This window comes from Dama dama, chromosome 18 (assembly GCF_033118175.1).
Source record: "Dama dama isolate Ldn47 chromosome 18, ASM3311817v1, whole genome shotgun sequence".
Taxonomy (NCBI): domain Eukaryota; kingdom Metazoa; phylum Chordata; class Mammalia; order Artiodactyla; family Cervidae; genus Dama; species Dama dama.
In genome coordinates, this window is record NC_083698.1 from 58,235,111 (window position 1) to 58,253,378 (window position 18,268).

General features: G+C 46.0%; 1 protein-coding gene and 1 long non-coding RNA gene across 6 annotated transcripts in view; one reads left to right on the plus strand and one right to left on the minus strand.

The window, feature by feature from the left end:
• The window catches only part of EEPD1 (endonuclease/exonuclease/phosphatase family domain containing 1), a 125,237-nt gene that overhangs the window by 72,436 nt on the left and 34,533 nt on the right, over positions 1-18,268 (minus strand). The gene's annotated exons all lie outside the window — the stretch shown is intronic.
• On the plus strand, positions 13,021-16,262 carry LOC133072814 (uncharacterized). The gene is made up of 3 exons (XR_009696814.1): positions 13,021-13,341; positions 14,377-14,549; positions 15,213-16,262. It is a non-coding gene; the product is annotated as an uncharacterized LOC133072814 (long non-coding RNA).

The following is an 18,268-nucleotide window of genomic DNA, read 5'->3' on the forward strand; positions in this document are numbered from 1 at the left end:
ATTTAGAATTTCTGATGGTTTTCCGCTTTCCTCTGCTCATCTGTTAGAAAGGGGGAAGAAACGGAAGGAAACTGACTGTAGAACGGGAACAGCGACTGCATAGCACAGCCTCGACCCGTGGCGCTTCCCTGAGCTGCTCCCTGCCCCGGTGCAGCCCACCCTCTGACTGCCCCAGACCTTGTTGAAGTGGCCACATTTAAAGCCACTGTGCGGAGCCTGGACGCTGGCCCAGCCCTGCCTCCAGGAGCCGAGCACTGACTGCCCTACATTCTGCCTGGTCCCCCAGCCCGCCACTCTTCCTTCTCTGGGAATTGCAGTTGTATAACCAAAACCCAATATCTGTCCCGTGTGCCAAGAGTGACCGTCAGCATGTCCAGCCCCACTGGACATGTGGTCCTGACAAGCGGTCCACCCAGGGCAAGCACAAAAAGACAGGAAGGACACTGCAGGATCACCACCTCCACGCTGTGTATGAGAGGGCACTCGGATGGCCGTCCTGCTTTAGGCACTGAAGGGAACCTGGGCCAGTACAACACAAGGTTCAAGAACTGGGCTTGAAGGAAGCTCTGGGTTCAAATATCAGCTCCACTTACACACCACATGATCTTAGGCTCCTATTAGCCTTTCTAAGTCCCAGAGTCCAAGGCTACAAAATGGGGCTGGTGGTGGTCTCAGCTCGTAGAGCCTAGTGGTGGTTAAACTTAAAGGCATTTAAAGCTGGATCATCCAACAAAGGCTAACTTCATTTAAAAGACAGCCTGCACAGCGCCTGAGTCCAGTGGAGAGGAATCCGGTCTGCCACAAAGCCTCTGTCACTTAGAAGCAGCCTGGGCTGCAGTCTGTTTCCTGTGGGCACCCTCCACAGCTGGATGCCACCAGCCTGTGTGTGGAGGCTCCAGGCTTGTTTGGCACAGGCGAGTAAACAGAACAAGAAACCCAAGTCCCACAGAAAACAAACAATCCCTTCCAGGCAAGACCCTGGCCAGGCAATCCCATGTAGAGGCCCCAGTTGGAATCCCAGGCTGTTGGCAGGGCCTCAGGCCTCTAAAATCTTTAGGGGAGAGAATTCCGCACAAGGATGGGCCTGGAATGATGTATTTTGAAGACTTTTCTACTCTGAGCTCACATTTCTCAGCTCTCACATCAACTCTCATCTAGCCCCCTATGTAGATACAGACAAGGAGACATTGCTCTCCTGCAAGTCAAGTCCTTTTATGTCAAGTCCTCGAGGAGAGGATTTTTTGAATCTCAAATCACCTGGTAAAATGCAAGATTCTGAGTCCCTGGGTCTGGGGTGGGGCCTCAGACTCTGCATTCATGACAAACTCTCAGGTAATGCCAATGCTGCTGGCCTAGGGTCTAGAAGGCTTTGACAGAATCCTAAAGGATGCCTGAGATGGCAAAAGGGCTGCTGAAGCAGAATGGACCAGGACTCAATCCTGCCTCAGGCTTCATACAGCAAGAGCCAGTCAGAGAGTTTCTCATATCAACAACCTGGGAATTGATGCTTTTGAGCTGTGGTGCTGGAGAAGACTCTTGAGAGTCCCTTGGACTGTGAGAAGATCAAACTAGTCAATCCTAAAGGAAATCAACCCTGAATATTCATTGGAGGGACTGATGCTGAGGCTGAAGCTCCAATACTTTGGCCACCTAATGGAAAAGACCCTGATGCTGGGAAAGACTGAGGCAGGAGGAGAAGGAGGTGACAGAGGATGAGATGGATAGATGGTAACGTTGACTTCGATGGACATGAGTTTGAGCAAACCCCGGAGACTGGCATGCTGCAGTCCACAGGGTTGAAAACAGTTGGACACAACATAGCGACTGAACAACAACAACAAACTGCTTTCTAGACTTTGGGTGTAAATGCATGTGTAGGTTTCTGAAAATACCACATCAGAAGGTGCACGGTGGAGGACGACAAGAGATAAAGGGCAGGTCAGGGAAAGGCTGGAAGGCAGGAAAGAAGAAAAATCCCTTCTTTATCACTAGGGAAGGGAATGTTACACACTGTGGATTGCACATGCATTTATCCTCAGAGAAACTCCAGTGGGGGGGCGGATGAGGAAACAGAGGCTCACACAGGAAATGCAACCTGTCTTGTGTCGCTCAGCTAATAGTTATCAGAGGCAAGATCTGAACCCAGACCAGGCCTTTCCAGCTCCAAACTGCAAGCACTTTACTCCACACCCTGTTGTGAAAAAGATGCCAGGACCTTTCATGCAGCTTCTCCCAAAGTTAATACCTTACGAAACACAGTGTAATTATCTAAATCAGGGCCTTAAGTGACCCAATACTATTAACTTTTAATTATAGTACTTTACAGACCATATTCACATTTTGCCAAGTGTCCACTAAGGTTCTTTCCTGCTCCAGTTCAGGAGCCCACAATGCATCATGCTCTTTGGGTCCACACCAACCTGTGACAGTCTTTGACAGATTTAAGAGTACTGGCCGGTTATCTGTAGAAAGTCTCTCAATTTGGGTTTGTTCATTGTCTCCTTGTGATTAAATTCAGATCATGCATTTTGGCAAAAATGCCACAGAACTGAGGTTGTACCCTTCCGGGGGGGAATTGTATCAGAAGATACTTGAGGCTGCTATGTCCCACATGGTGCTGTCTGCACGTGTTTCCACTGCAAAGTTACCGCTTTCCCCTTTGCTATGAATAGCTACCCCAAGAGGAGTTACCTGGAGACAGCCCAAATGTCTGAACAGGTGATTCTGGGGCAGGCTCATGATCAAGGACTGCAGGGCTGGAGGAGCTGTGAGGAGAGCCAGACAGAACTCAAGAGACTGAGTACATGTTTGGCCAGCAGCTGGCACAACAGACAAGTGACAGAAGACTCCCACAAATCTCCAACCACAGCCTCAGGCATGAATCCAGCTTGGGAAATTTGGTAATCTCAGTAACAAAACAACAATCCAAAAACATAAACCAAAAACACCCTCAGTGTCAACCTCCCAACAGGACTGTTCCGAAGGGCAAAGCCAACACTCATGGCATCCGACCTAGAAAAGGCAATGTGCAGGCAATGATTCCCAAAAGTGAGCATTTCTTTCTAGAACTGAGCTCTTACTCTGGAGCAAAACTGGGCTCACTTAAAGAAATATGATGCTGGGGGAAGAAAAAAAAACACAAATCTTATAAAACAGCACTAAGAACTCAAGATTTACAAGGTGATAAACAATGGCTGTCATTTATAAACACCTGCGAAGGGCCAGGTGCTCCATGTGTCATGTGTCGGGGCAGGTCTTGTGACAACCTTGTACAGGTGAGGGGGAGTTCACTGCAGTCCCCTGGGTTCCAATCCTTCTAATGCTCACAGCTCCCTTCCCCAGGGGAAGTTTCCCTCTCCCTTCTGGATTCTGGGGGCATCATGGCTTCGAGACAGAGGGTATAAGTCCCAGTCTAGGGAAGAAGCAGCTGGAACTCAGAGAGGATGCCATCACCCAACCAGGAGAGGGAGAATGGGGATCTGAACCAGGCCTATCCAATGACAGACTGCCTCTCCACCTCTATTTCTTCCCCACAGTCTCTGCAAAACTGGTCCAGAGTCCTGGAAGTTTCAGAAGTCATGGAGTTATTAATCCCAAACATTACTATTAATTACTGCTTACTATTAATCCCAAGCATGAGGCCTCCCTTCCTATAACCAAAATGTCCCCCCATCTCTCAGCAAGTCCCCGTCCTCCCTGCTTCCTTCCAAGGGCCATGCCAGTAATCAGAAAAGCTTAGGGGCTTCCCTGGTAGCTCAGATGGTAAAGAATCTGCCTGCAATGCAGGAGCCCCAGATTCTAACCCTGGATCGGGAAGATCCCCTGGAGAAGGGAATGGCAACCCATTCCAGTATTCTTGCCTGGAGAATCCCATGGACAGAGGAGCCTGGTGGGCTACAGTCCACGCGGTCACAAAGAGTCAGACTGAGTAACACTTTCTTTCAAAATTCTAAAGGGAGGGGATGATGAGCTTTTAATAACAATGATAATAATGATAACCCCTCCTTCCTAGAAAATCTTTATCATTCAGATAGCCCTTGCACTGGAAAACCAGGGCAACTCAGTTTCCTGATACCAAATGAAAAACAGCTGGTGAGGCATAGTACCTAGATAAATGGGTCTGAGGCAGAATGTGCTGCGTGTGGGCAACACACTACACCTTTTGGAGAAGTTTCTTAAAGATTTCTCAGAGAAAAGAGAGCTCCCATCCTCCGCGAACAAGCCTGCATTTCTGGGCAGGAATGTCAGTCAAAGATACTATACAAAGCTGTGTGTCCTGAGACTCTCATTGATGTATAAGGTGCTCCTCTGCATTGGAGCAACAGCAAGGAGGCTCCCTGCCCACTCTCCCCACCCCTCCCCCAGTCCTGTGGCCCTTCCCGTCATAGAGAGAGCTCCCAGCACAGCCAGCAGGGCACTCTCATTCTACCAGCCTCCCTCTCAGACCACAAAGCAAGAGGAAGTCAGTGGAAGGGGGGTGGTGGGCTCCACCCAAGTGACCATGAGCATGCACTTAGGAAAATGTGTCTGACTGGGGCCTCTGGGAAAGAGACAATCATGACCAGAGTACTCATCAATTTTATAGCCATGCCTTAATGAAACACAGCATCCAGCGTGCTCCCACACAGAAGGGATGCAGGATGTCTAATCTTATAAAGCCTCCTTTTTATCTTCAGGGAAGAAGGTCCTTGACATCACAGCATTCAAGTGCTCTACACTTTGTGGGCAGACCCAGAGAGTTCCCTGCTCACCATTGTACATTTTGTCAGAGGTCTTTAACTAAAATTGGAAAAGATATCACAAACTCAGTTCGTTAAGGCATCAGGACTTAGAGGATGGCTTTCTCAGCTTCTTTTGTGAGTCATTAAGAGGGGAAGCATTCTTCAGATCCACCCCTAATCTCACGGCGAGGAGCAGGTAACAGTATCCCATCAGGAAAGCTGGTCACCAGGCCTGGCTCTGACCCGGGTGCCATGGGTCAGGGCAGCTCTGGGTCACCTCTTCTCTCTCATGAGCAAATCACATGTTTCCCCCTGCCCTCCTCTTGCCTCAAAGTCTGTCAGGCCTCAGTGTTCCTCCAATAAGCCAGCCCTGTTAGCCCTCCCATCTCACTGCACACAAATACGGTGACTGCTTAGAGTACTTGCAAAGGGGGCCCTGCCCCTTGAGCTTCACTGTATCACCAGGAGTGGTCAGGTTCCTGCAGAACAGGCACTCAATAATACCCGATCACTGAAGGAATATAGCCATGGGCAAAAGAAGAAATGAGTCAGCAAGACACTGTATCAGGAGTCCCAGTTGGGGCATTAGGAAGGATTAGCTTCAAAAAGAAAGTTTAGCTGTCTCCAGGGACAGGAGTATTCATGTTGAGTAACTGGAGACCAGGTAAAGATACACCCAAATCACCAATGGAATCAACTAACAAATCCCAGCACACACAGGGATACATGGATTTCTGATAATGTGCCCACATTTTAAAAATGTGTACTTCTAAGCTACAGAGTTAGGTGAACTAGGACGAGGAGGGCTGATCTAGGACCCAATGCAACCTCTCATTCACTTCTCTCATGGTTGTCATTGTGATCGTTCAGTCGCTAAGTTGTGTCCAACTCTTTGCGACCCCATGAACTACAGCACGCCAGGCTTCCCTGTCCTTCACTATCTCCTGGAGTTTGCTCAAACTCATGTCCGTTGAGTCAGTGATGCCATCCAACCATTTCATCCTCTGTCACCCCCTTCTCCTCCTGCCCTCATTCTTTCCCAGCATTCTTCCCAGGCCAGTCCAGATGGAGCCAGGGACCCCACCACCCAGAACTACGTGCATTGTTCACCCTGCTGTTCGTTTGACCCAGAAACACCTAGGATTCTGTTAGGGATGATGACCACTGGCTGGCAGCCCATGCTCAGTCAGACTCACTCAGACTGGGGCTAGAGAATCTGCATCTAAAAAGATGCCCAGGTGGCCCTTCAGTAGAGGGTCACTGAGGACGGCTGCTCTGGCAAGAATTAACAATCACTTAGAGGCTGTCCCATTTTCCATCCCTGGGCTAGAATAGTACCCCTGGAAAGCCACATAGGTGCTCTTCCCATGGGAATAAGATCTTAACTGAGTCTTCACAAGCTCTGGGGGATGTGATTCAGACTTATGTTTTGATGCAAGGGAAATGCAGAGGTAACAAGCTGCAGAAAGAAGGTGGCAGCAGGAGGGGCCAGGCCTGGAGAAGTCCTGTCAGGTGCCCCTGCCCCAGGGGATACTCACCTTGGAGACGGCCACAAGGATGGACAGAGAGGGAGGTCGAAAGAACTACTGGGGTGAAAATCGTCAACTTGAAAATTGTACCTCAGGTTGGAACTGGCATTCATTCATTGATGCATTCACTCTTTCATTCGTCATTCCAGGATTTCTTCCTTCAACATGTAATTAACATGCCTGGACCCGGATCGGACCCTAAAGAATGAATCTGGCTTTACATATACCCAAGTTGTTGCCAAGGAGGACCTCAGGGCCTGGAAATCATGCCCAATCAAGGACGTCCACTATAGACATCCTCGTCTTCCTACATGGAACCAGAAACCTGAAGTCCCTCATATATGAACTCAGATCTTTTCTTGACCTCACAACAGAAATAGTCACAGTTCTTCTGGAGTGAAAAGGACTCAAAACATGAAGTTCAAAGGCCACCCAAAATAAATCTAGGACTGGGGAGTCTCACGATTGGTGGGGGCTGCTTGGCCCAAAGGACTCAGGTGGAGCCAGAGTCTCTAGGCAAAACTCTCCAACCCCCTCATGCTGTGTCCAAGGCTTAATTTTGCTGTCAACTCTTGCCAGTGCTGTGATATGGCCCTAAAGGGCACCTTAGAGGAAGATGATGATTATTTGGGGGAAAAAAACCTTAAGAACAATGTACTGGGATGAACGAAGCTGCTCTGCTACTGGGTCATCCACTCAGTGTTGGCCTGGATTCCTAACTTCCTCCTAGAAAACACAGCCCTGGGCGCATGTTAACAAGACTGCTCCTTATGGAACATGAAACAATATCCCACAATGTCCTAAGGCAGGGCTTTCTAGAAGTTGCAGCCCCTGAAGCATTTCCAGACACTCTCTACTAGGAGAGGGAACCTGCCATCTCAGGATGGGGCTCCATCAACACATGAAAAATCCAGAGCTTCATTTGGTCTTCCGGCCCCTCCTGTTATTCCCTCTGCCCTCGGCATAACCTCTGGGTGGCCTCTTAAAGCCTGCTTGAAGGGGTCCTTTTCTTCCTGCCCAGACTTATTGCTCATTTCCCCTGAAACTTTCTCTCTGTACCCCATCCATACTTTGCCTTCTTACTCTACACCCCTGCACTCTCCTCCTCTCAGGAGCTCTGTTCTCTGGGCCTCTTCTTCATCTAACTTCTCCTGGTGGGCACTTTGGATCTTGGCATTTATCATCAGCTCTTCCGGGAGCCTTTCTTGACACCCAATTCACCCCAAGACTCATTAGCATCCCTGCTGCTAACTTCAAACTCTGTGTCCTGCTTGCCTCCTGCACTGGACCAGCAGTTTCTTGGGAGAATGGATGGGGTCAGGGCCGGGCAGAGCCAGGCTGTGACTATCTGGAGAGGGAAAGTGAAGGGCCCGGGTTCCGCAGTCCCTCCCTAGGCGCCCTCCCTCCAGCAACCTGAGCCCCATGAGGGAAACTGAGGGACAGAAGGGATTCTGGGCCACAGCCTTCCGTTCCCACCCAGAGCATCAGGGCATCACTCATCCTCAGGGAGAATGTGCAGACCAACCAGCCCTGACCTCTGAACAGAGAAGTAATTCCCCCCACGCATGTTTTTCGTTTCTTGATCCAGAAGGTCTCAAATTTCATTCATGGAAACACAACATAGTCCTACTAGTGGCCCAAGGAGTATCATTTCTACTCTTAGATTTTAATACCAATTTTTTTTTTATATAAGGGGAGTTGGGTTATATGACAGTCTCTGACTTTAGTAAACCAGGCCTGCCTAGTATCACCTAGTGCTGAGATGCAGGCCCGGTAAGATTCTCCCACTCAAGTCCCATGTTTGTTCCCTTTGTGATGCTACTGCAAGCTCTATACTCCTGATTTTTTTCTCTCAGCAGGTACAAGCCAATTATTGCACCTCATTTTAATGAAAGAGCAATAAGGAATACATGCACACAGAGATGGACATCATCAGTACCCTGAAAATCAGAGACAAAGGATGGTGTCAGTTACCCCAGAGAAGACAAGTGGACAGAATCTGCTGCCTGTTGGTTCCAGTCACATGGGTCTTCCCTCTGCTGCTGCTCAGAAATGCCTCTTGCAGAGTTTTTCCCTCGAGTCACATGACACGAGGGGTTCACTGCATCTGTTCTTTGACTTCTTCCCTTTTAACAATAATTTGTGGTTTGTGTGCTTTTACACAACACAGATTAGCTGGCAGGGGATGCGTCACTGCTCGCACACAGCGTTTAAAAATAAGTATCACATCTGCAATGCAAAACTCACGCGCTCTGCTTTTAGAAAAGGGTTGAAGATTGAAGACAGGAGGAGAAGGGGATGACAGAGGATGAGATGGTTGGATGGCATCACTGACTCAATGGACATGAGTTTGAGTAAACTCCCGGAGTTGGTGATGGACAGGGAGGCCTGGCGTGCTGCAGTCCATGGGGTCGCAAAGAGTCAGACACGACGGAGTGACTGAACTGAACTGAGAGACTTGGGTGCCCAGCGCCTTCTTGTCCGTGCAACTCAGCCCCACGTGCCTGTGCAGAGCAGGTAGAGATGAGGCATTTTAACCTGCAGGCTTCTGATAACCTGGAAGAGTCTCAGTGCCCCAAACTTTGACCTCCTCAACCCGCCCGTGTATCCTCAAGGGTGTGGGGCAGGGGTCACAAATAGCCTCAGGATCCTGGATTCCCAAGGCAGAAAAGGCTGTGGTCTCTGGCCACAAACTGTCCCTAGGATAAGCCCCATCAGACTAACAAAAAAGTGCAACCTTGAGTCACAAAATGAAGCACGTCTGGTTAGAGACCCAGCATTGCATCTGGGATGGTTTTAAGTGCCCACATCTACACCTCCTGGGATGGTGCACACTAGACCAGGCAACTGAACACGTCACTAGTCATTCCCAGTCTGAGTGCTTGCCGCTATCCTTCAGTGTGGGCTCAAGTCTCAATGTGGAAAGTGAATGATAGCCAGCCCCCACTAGGGCCACCTTTGTCTCAGCATAACAGGAGGGGGACTCAGCAGGCCAGGTGACAGCTGCCTCCGGGCTCCTCCACCCCCATCTCTCCAGTGAGCAGTACACACCCTCGCCCACGCTCACCTACAGCTGTGCCAGGAAGGTTCCACCCGCAGCAGGGGCTACAGCCTAGAGCCTAGAGGCTGAAACAGTGGGTTTATTTTTTATTTTTTTTAAACAGTGGGTTTTAGATTCTCAATCAGACCCATCTCAGCCTAGCTGACTTTGGGGCTCCGACTCCCTATCCTATTAACTCACTCTTGTCGGTCCAACCACGCACTTAATTTGAGGACCAACAACCCAGCTGCCCCGGGTAATGAGCTCTGGCGCACACCAACTCTTCTCAGAGACTGTTTCCCTGACAAGCCACCAGCACTTCGTGACTTGGTGCTGCCAGGGTCATTTCCCCACGCGGCCCAAACAAGGGAACAAGCTCCTGTGTAAAAGCAAATGTGGAAATTGTTTCAAGTTCAGAGACCTCTCGAGCATTCTTCTGGGGAAGAGGTCAATGACCGGTAATGACTTCAGGGAAGACGTCTGGCAAAAGACCAAAATGAGGAAGCCGGAGCACTGGCGGGGGACGGGGGGCAGGGGGTGTGAGTTCAGGTCACGCTCCCGGCTGGCCTCGATCAACCCCAGGGGGCAGGGACCAGGAAGGATGGGTGGGCACCTGAGGGTGGGCTTCTCTCTAAAAATAATGGGGAGGATCAGGCCACAGGCTTCACCCCCGACGCTCTCACTTTCAAAGAGCGAGCTGTTTTACAACTGTACTCGGATGAGAGTTATTTTTACGTGCCAGGCTTCCATTAGGTATCAGACTCAGAGGACTAAAATAAACCTCAAAGAACAAAGGAGGCTGGTGGAAGGGGCCAGGTGCTTTCCCGCCTGCCAGAGTGTGAAGGCCACCCTGTGTGCTGGTCGCTGTTCCCATCATGTCACCTTCAAAAGTAATCCTGGGCTTAAGGATGAAATCATGCACAGCCTTTGAAAAACCAAGCAAGAATCATTTCTCGGTCAGCATCAGACTGATATTTTCTTTTAACTTTTTATTTTACATTGGAGTATAGCCCGATTAACAATGCTGTGACAGTTTCAGGTAGAGAGCAAAGGGACTCAGCCACATACATCCATTCTCGCCTAAACGCCCCTTCCATCCAGTCGGCCATGCAACATTGAGCAGAGTTGCATGTGCTATATAGTAGGTCCTGGTTGTTTGTCCATTTAAAATAATAACATAGCAGTGTGTACACGTCCGCTCCAAACTCTCTAACTATCCCTTTCCCCCAACCTTCTCCCCAGTAACCATAAATTCATTCTCTCAGTCTCTTCCTGTTTTGTAAGTTCATTTGTATCATTTCTTAGATTCCACATATAAAGGATGTCATGCGGTATTTCTTCTTCTCTGATTTTTGTCTGAGTATGTCACAGGAATGGAGAGTGGAAGATGGTCACCGAAGCTACACCAACAGTCACCCGAGCTAAAAATAGTGGTCGGCATGGACTGCAGGTTTCCTGTGTGCACCTCTCACCGCTCACCCTGTCAGCAAAACCCAAGGGGTGCCTGCTGCTTTCATTTTATGGATGGGGAAACTGAGGCACAGAAAGGTTATGAATTTTCCCAAACTGTCAGACACAGGTAGCCTGGGGTACAGGACGTGAACCAAGTCTAATCGCAGACCTCTACTCCTATCCAGGGTTAAATAACCTCAGGAAGGAAAAGTGGGTAGGTTGTTTTGCGGAAGCCTTCTCTCTCAGTCATTTTGGGGAGCGCACTTTTTTTTTTTTAATCCCTAAAGCACCTATGTTGACTGGAGCTCTTAACTCAGGGCAGGTACTCAGTAAAGACTGACTGGCTGGATTTCAAGACTCAAGATTCTCACATTTTCACATTAACCTCTGAAAGTTAATACAACCAAATAACTCCAAAAAGATTTAGGGAAATTAACATCTGCTGATAACATAAAGAAGTTCAATTTATCTGCACATTTAATAACAACATGAGTCTTAATATTTCAAGACTAAATAAAACTATTCATGGATTTTATTTTTGCTAGGATTTGATATTTAAAACCACAACAACAACATATTTTTCAACCAGAGAAACGATCCAGGCTTCACAATTTAGATTACCACTCATCTTGAAATTTCTATAAACTGGGTTAAGGAATTGGCAAATATAGGTTGGAGAAGCGCAGTGTGCCAGGCACTGGGCTAGGTCGCCCCTCACAACCCTGCAGTGTGCTGTTCACTGAAACCTCACATGCTGGCGCTGGGTGATGGGAATGGTCAGAAACCCACCACTGCTGCAGCGGAGTGAAGGGCAGGAATGTCTCAATGGCACTGGTCACTTACATCAGACTATTCAAGATGCCCGACATCTGCCAAATCAAATCCACTTCATGATGCTCAATTTGTCATGCCTTAAACACATACTTCTATAATGTGGAAGTCAATATCGGATAATGAGTTGCTGTGAAGCATTTCTAAGTATGAAATTACTTAAATCCTTGATAACCTTTGGCATTTTCATAGTAAAACATCAGAACTAACTAATGGGCCTCATAAGCATTCATCTACTCGTTTTTCAACACATTTAAAAATAAATGTCTATAAATAGCCATCCATCTACACATTTCAGAGCTCAGGTTTTCAAATGCAAACTACTTATTTCAGCAGATGACTAGGAACCAGGACACAAAGAAAGAGATGCAGAATTAACTTTCAACTATTGACTGGAGAACTCATCTGAGCAAAGGCAAGGTCCTGATGGAAATTTTGCTTTTTGTTTTTTTTTAATTGAAGCTGATTATTGATCTGCAAGGAGATCAAGGCAGTAAATCCTAAAAGAAATCAATCCTTAATATTCACGGTAAGGACTGATGTTGAAGCTCCAATACTTTGGCCACCTGATGAGAAGAGCCAACTCACTGGAAACGACCCTGATGCTGGGAAAGATTGAAGGCAGGAGGAGAAGGGGATGACAGAGGATGAGATGGTTGGATGGCATCACTGACTGGATAGACATGAATTTGACAAGCTCTGGGAGATGCTGAAGGATAGGGAAGCCTGGCATGCTGCAGGTCATGGGGTCGCAAAGAGTTGGATACAATTGAGTGACTGAACAACAAACTGATACACAGCCCATGGGATCATAGGGCCATCCTGGATGACAGTCACCCAGCCTGTCTCAGTTGCAGTAAAAAAGCTGCTTGTTGTGGCATCCTACCTCTCAACAGAGTGTGGTGGGAATCAAAAGCCATTACCACACCATCCAGACTGACACCAGCACAGTGCGGCAGATGTCAGACACATGAGAAGACTGATAAAATGCCATCATTATAACTGACAGATGGCGGGGAGAACAGGAAGTGCCGCCTCTTACTCATTTCTAGCCTCATCCTCAAATACAATAATTTTTCTTATGTGCGTGTATACTTAGTTGCTAACTCATGTCTGACTTTTTGTGACCCCATGGACTATAGCCTACCAGGCTCCTCTGTCCATGGGATTTCCCAAGCAAGAATACTGGAGTGGGTTGCAGTTTCCTTCTCAAGGGGATCTTTCTGACCCAGGGATTGAACCCATGTCTCTTGTGTCTCCTGCATTGGCAGGTGGATTCTTTACCAGAGTCACCTGGGAAGCCCTATTTTTTTTTTTTTTTGCTATATTGACTATCAGAAAAAAAAAAAAAATACATGTTCTAAAAATCCTGTAGTAAAAATAACAGGGCTGACAAAAATAAAAAGATACAGACTGTTCAAGACTGATGCAAATTTGTACCCAGAAAATTAACAAAGCAAGTAACAATTACAAGTGAAAAATTAGCAGCACAGTTAGAAACAAGTAAAATTATGAATAAGTAGAGACCTGGGACTAGCAGATAGATATTTGTACATCCATGTTCCTAGAGGCATTATTCATATAGTAGCCAAAAGGTGGAAATGACCCAAGTGTCTATAGATAGATTAATGGATAAACAAAATGTGGTATATACATAGAGAGAAATATTACTCAGTCACAAAAAGAAAGGAAATTGGACATTTGCTACAGCACAAATGAACCTTAAGGACATGATGTTAAGTCAAACAAGCCGGCCACAAACGGACAGGTACTGTATAATTCCACTTATATGAGGTACTTAAGAGGAGTCAGATTCACAGAGACAGAAAGGATCACAGTTGTTGCCAGGAGCTGGGGAGAAAAGGGAATGAGGAGTTAGTGTTTGATGAGTTTGTAGTTTCAATCTGGGCAGACAAAAAGCTTCTAGAGAGGCATGGTGGTGACAGCTGGACAACGACGTGAATGTTCTTAATGCCAATATACTTAAAAATGATTAAAGTGGTAAATTTTATGTTATGTATATTTTACCACAATTTAAAAAATTTTTTTAAAAAAGGAAAATCCACTTAAAATTCTTAATGGTAAAGGTGGCTTGACTGAAGAGGAGGCACAGAGGAATTGAGGCTGCTGAGTTGTAATGACAAGAGCAAAATGCAGACGGCTCAGACAGAGCCATGCAAAATCAGAACACGCAGCCAAAACGAACCAAGAACAAGGGGAATGGGTTCTGTGTTCTTCATCACCTTGCAGAGTTCTTCTGGATTTGTGCACTGCTGCAAAATATTAATACTCTGGGAACAACTGACTTCCACATTATACTGACATCATTCCCATATATATAATCATAATAGCATATGAGCTAGCTGTGTTATAGAAATACACATTGCAGCTAAAATGTTCAGTATTTAACACTGCCAATAATAGTTCCTAAGACTACTGAAAGAATGGTTAGTGTACTAAATTTTAACCAGTCCAAATTTGGCATTTACTCCAGCCATGACAATGACCTTGCCTATACTTTCACCCACACAAGTACGTACTCATTCATCCTTATTTGTACATTTATCTGGATTTTTTTTAATTGAACATCTTCAATTTTTTTCTATATTTTTATTTTATCTTTAGCTATTTTTAATTGCTCACCTTGAATCATTTTACTTCCCTCAGATCAATGCAGACATCTTAATTTAGTCATAAAGGGGAAAACAGATAATTATTAAGTCCTTCCAGTAGACTGCTGCTATTTCAAAATTCAATAGGAGGATGTGGTAATGCACCTTTGTTGTCTTTTTGTTCCCCCCAGCATGGTATGTAGAACTTTCCCGACCAGGAATGAAACCCATACCCCCTGCACTGGAAGCATGGAGTCTTAACCACTGGACCACCAGGGAAGTCCTTGTTATTGCTAAATACGGCTTCAGAACCCTCTATGGAACCCAGCAGATTCCAGCTGAAGGTCTAGAGTTGGTGCCAGAGGTAAGAAGGCACTGGTTCTCCTCCTGGGAATCACACTTGGAATTTCAGACTGATCCCACCTGGGATACACTTTCTGGGGGTCAGAGAGCCAACATGCCACAAAGCACTTTCCCCAATGGCTGTTATCAACCTTCACTGTGAACCCAAAGGAAATAAGAGACTAGACTTTTGAGGAACAGGAGGGCAAAAGACAGAAAGAAGGAAAGCGGTGGAGAAGGGGAGGGCCCTGCGAGGTGCTGGAGTGAGGTCCAGGTGCTAAAAAGTCTCGGTCGCTTGGCCTCTGGGTCCCTGGGGTATGCAGAGATAGGATTCCATGCTGCTGGTTTTCTGCATCCACCAGGAAGGAACCAACCTACCATGCAACATAAATACATCCCTCAAAGGAAAAAGTGAAGGTAAATGCACTTCAAGTGTCTGTAACAGTCAGTTATACTTGTTCCAGTTGGTAAAGGAATATTCTAATTTATGTTATACACGTCTGTGCCAAGATAAAGGTTGTCTATGGAGCTTAAAAGAAACTTGATATAGAATACAGGATCCCTGCAAAACTTAATGACACACCAAACAAACACACTGCCATCAATACAAAGGGCACAAAGTGAAACATCAAGACTGCTTAGGAGCTATGAGCAGTCACAAAGGCACGATTTTATTTCCCTACAGGAGCCATCCCCAACTCATGACGCTGGTATCCGACCTGTGACCTTCACCAGCTGGAGATAGCAGCACCTTTCTAGGGTAGCAGTGTGATGGCCCACAGCCCATGGGAGTTAGGGCAAGGGATCTGGGGATCCACACTCTTGCCATTGGTACATCATGTCCGGCACAGGGCTGCTTGGTGATGGTGTGATCAAAGAAATAATTCTTCAATCAGACAGCAAAAGCTGGCCACTCTTCCTCTAGCCTATTCCTGAGAGAAATTCTCGGTCACACGCACCAAGAGATGCAGCAGCGGTACTGCTGCGATAACCCAAAGCTGGAAACAACCTGAATGTCCATCAGTGGTAGAACGGATAAGTCAGTTGTGGTACCCACCACCCACACAGTGGAATGTACAGTGGTGGAATGGATAGACCACAGGTATGCATTTCTGCCCGGATGATGGGAGCATGAGACTGAGTAAACAAAAAGAGGTGCAGAGAAACACACGGCCTGTTACTCCACTTACATGAAGCTCAACTATGTGTCTGTTTAGGGATACAAACATGTGTGTTAAAACTCTCCAGAAAAGCAAAGAAATGATGAACAATGATGATATTTCTAGCAAGTAGTGATTTCTGTGTGGGTAGGGCACAAAGGAAACTTCAAAATAACAGTGTTCTCTTTCTTAAGTTGAATGGTAGGCATATGAGTTTTCCTGGAATCACTTATTCTCTATATCTTATACATATGTTGTGAAAGTCTTAGTAACTCATTTTACAAAACTACTATTTTTAAAAGCTGCCTGATTATGAGAGAGAACTTCATATAGAATCATTCATGCCTCAAACTGAAGGGATTGAAAATCTTCAATGGAAGGAAGATCCAAAGGGTTATGGTTCCAGAGCTTTTTCCTGTCCTCACACAGTCCCAGGTTTGATATTTCCAGGGTACACTTGACTCTTGACTCTGCTACTGTCTCTCACCTAAGATGGATTCTGGGTTAAACATGGTCTGGGGGCTGCTGAGTGTACTTAACCCCTTCCCTTTCTTAGAAGTGACCAAAACACAGCAGTGGTTTGGGACAAGCATCAGCCAACTGCAAGCCCAGGTGCCACACCCAGCCTGAAAAACATTTCTGTACTGCCAATAAACTCAGAACAGATTTGACTTTAATTGTTAAAACATATCAAAATGATTAATATTTTATAACATCAGAAAGTTAAACGGATTTCAAATGTTACTCTCCATAAATCTTTACTGGACCATCACCACATTCATTTACCTGTGGTTGCTCTCATGACACAGCAGAAAATGGGAGTAACTGGCTCAAGTATCTACTACCTGACACTTCGCAGAAAAAGCTTGCCACTGGTGTCCTAAAGAAAAATTTAAAGACTAAATTGGGTCAGGTACAGAGCCTAAGACACAAAATTTGCTTCTGTGCTTATATCTGACCTCATTTCATATGGAATATACGTTGGCTTATGAGAATATGCAAGAAATTATAATATTTATAATTATTAAATTATATAATAATGATAATAAATTATATTATATATTTATGTAATATAAATTATAATAAACATAAAATAATTATAATTATTAAAATTAATAAATTTACAAAACAAGGAAAAATCTGGCTAGAATGGGGAGAGGAGCCCAGAGGGAAAGACCATCCAGGACATGAGACTTACACAACTATCAACACTGGAATACCAATCTGTGTTATGAGCAGCCAAAGCAGAAAGGTAGGCCATTGCAGAAAAAGTCACATAGTTTGAGGAAAACAAACAAAAACATAAGCTATTCTGAGCAAAGCTGTTCTTTGATCAGGTGTGAAGTCGTAGCACTGACTGGTGATGTCCTGACAACATCCCCACAGTGACAGCTTCCTGTGACCTGAGCCGCCTGTACCACCGGACCGCACAATAGCAAAGTGGTGATTCTGTGGAGCTCTCGGTCAGGTGGGCCTACTAAGGAGATGTGACTGGATTTTATCACAAAGAGACCACACTCAGACTTACTGCGTCTCTGTTACCTTCTTCCTCTCCCAGGACCACAGCTAGACTGTGTGTTTGCCAAGTACAAAACTTGCGCCAAGCACGCCAGGTTTTGGCGCCCGTGGAGAACAAGATGAAATGTGCAAACCATCTGCACATCCTAAGATACTCAGAACAGCCCACGGTCAGCTGGCATGTGAGCTGGCTCAGGAGCGGGGCTTAGAAACAGGGACTACCACCCTTCAGGGCCTCATCTCTGAGGACTGCCTGGCTCCATCCACCTGGAAGCCCTGACTCACCCCCAAAGGAGCTTTAGGGTTGCTATGGTAACCTAAACGGTCCACTGAGGAAGGAAGAGGCAAGAGGTGAAAGATCAACATGACATAAAGAGTAGAGACTAACTGGGTGTGGACACCCAAAAGAGCATCTAGAGACATGAAGTGAACCTTTAAAAGGGTGGACAGGTACAAGACGCTGGGTTTAACTTCAAGGGCCTGTTTTAGGGCCTGCCCCTGTGAGCTGGTCCAGCAACCAACTGCTGAAGGACAGGCGCCTATTTGCTTCTGTTGTACAATGGCACAGAAGGAGCCCCAGGTTGGAGGTGCAGGAGTTCTAATCCTGCCCTGAAAGCTTGGTGGGAACTTAGGGTAAAAGCTGCTGAAACCAGTTTGGTTTTACAGTCATCTCTAGGTACCCATGGGGGGGCGATTGGTTTCAGGATGCCCTTAGCTATCATAATTCAGGGGTGCTCAAGTTCCTTATATAAATTAGCATGGAATACTATGCATATTACCTAAGCATATCCTCCTTTATAAAGTCATCTCTAGATTATAATAATTTATAACACCTAATAGAATGCAAATGCTATGTAAATAGCTGCTGGCACCCAGTATATTCAAATTTTATATTTTTGGAATTTTCCTCTCAAAGATTTTTGATCCAAAGTTGGTTGAATCCATGGATGTGGAACCCATGGATACAAGGAGACAAATGTAATTACAAAAGACTAATCAGTTCATTTATATAACCTATTTTAAATATTACAGCTATTTCATTTCTATATAATTTTGAAAGGTG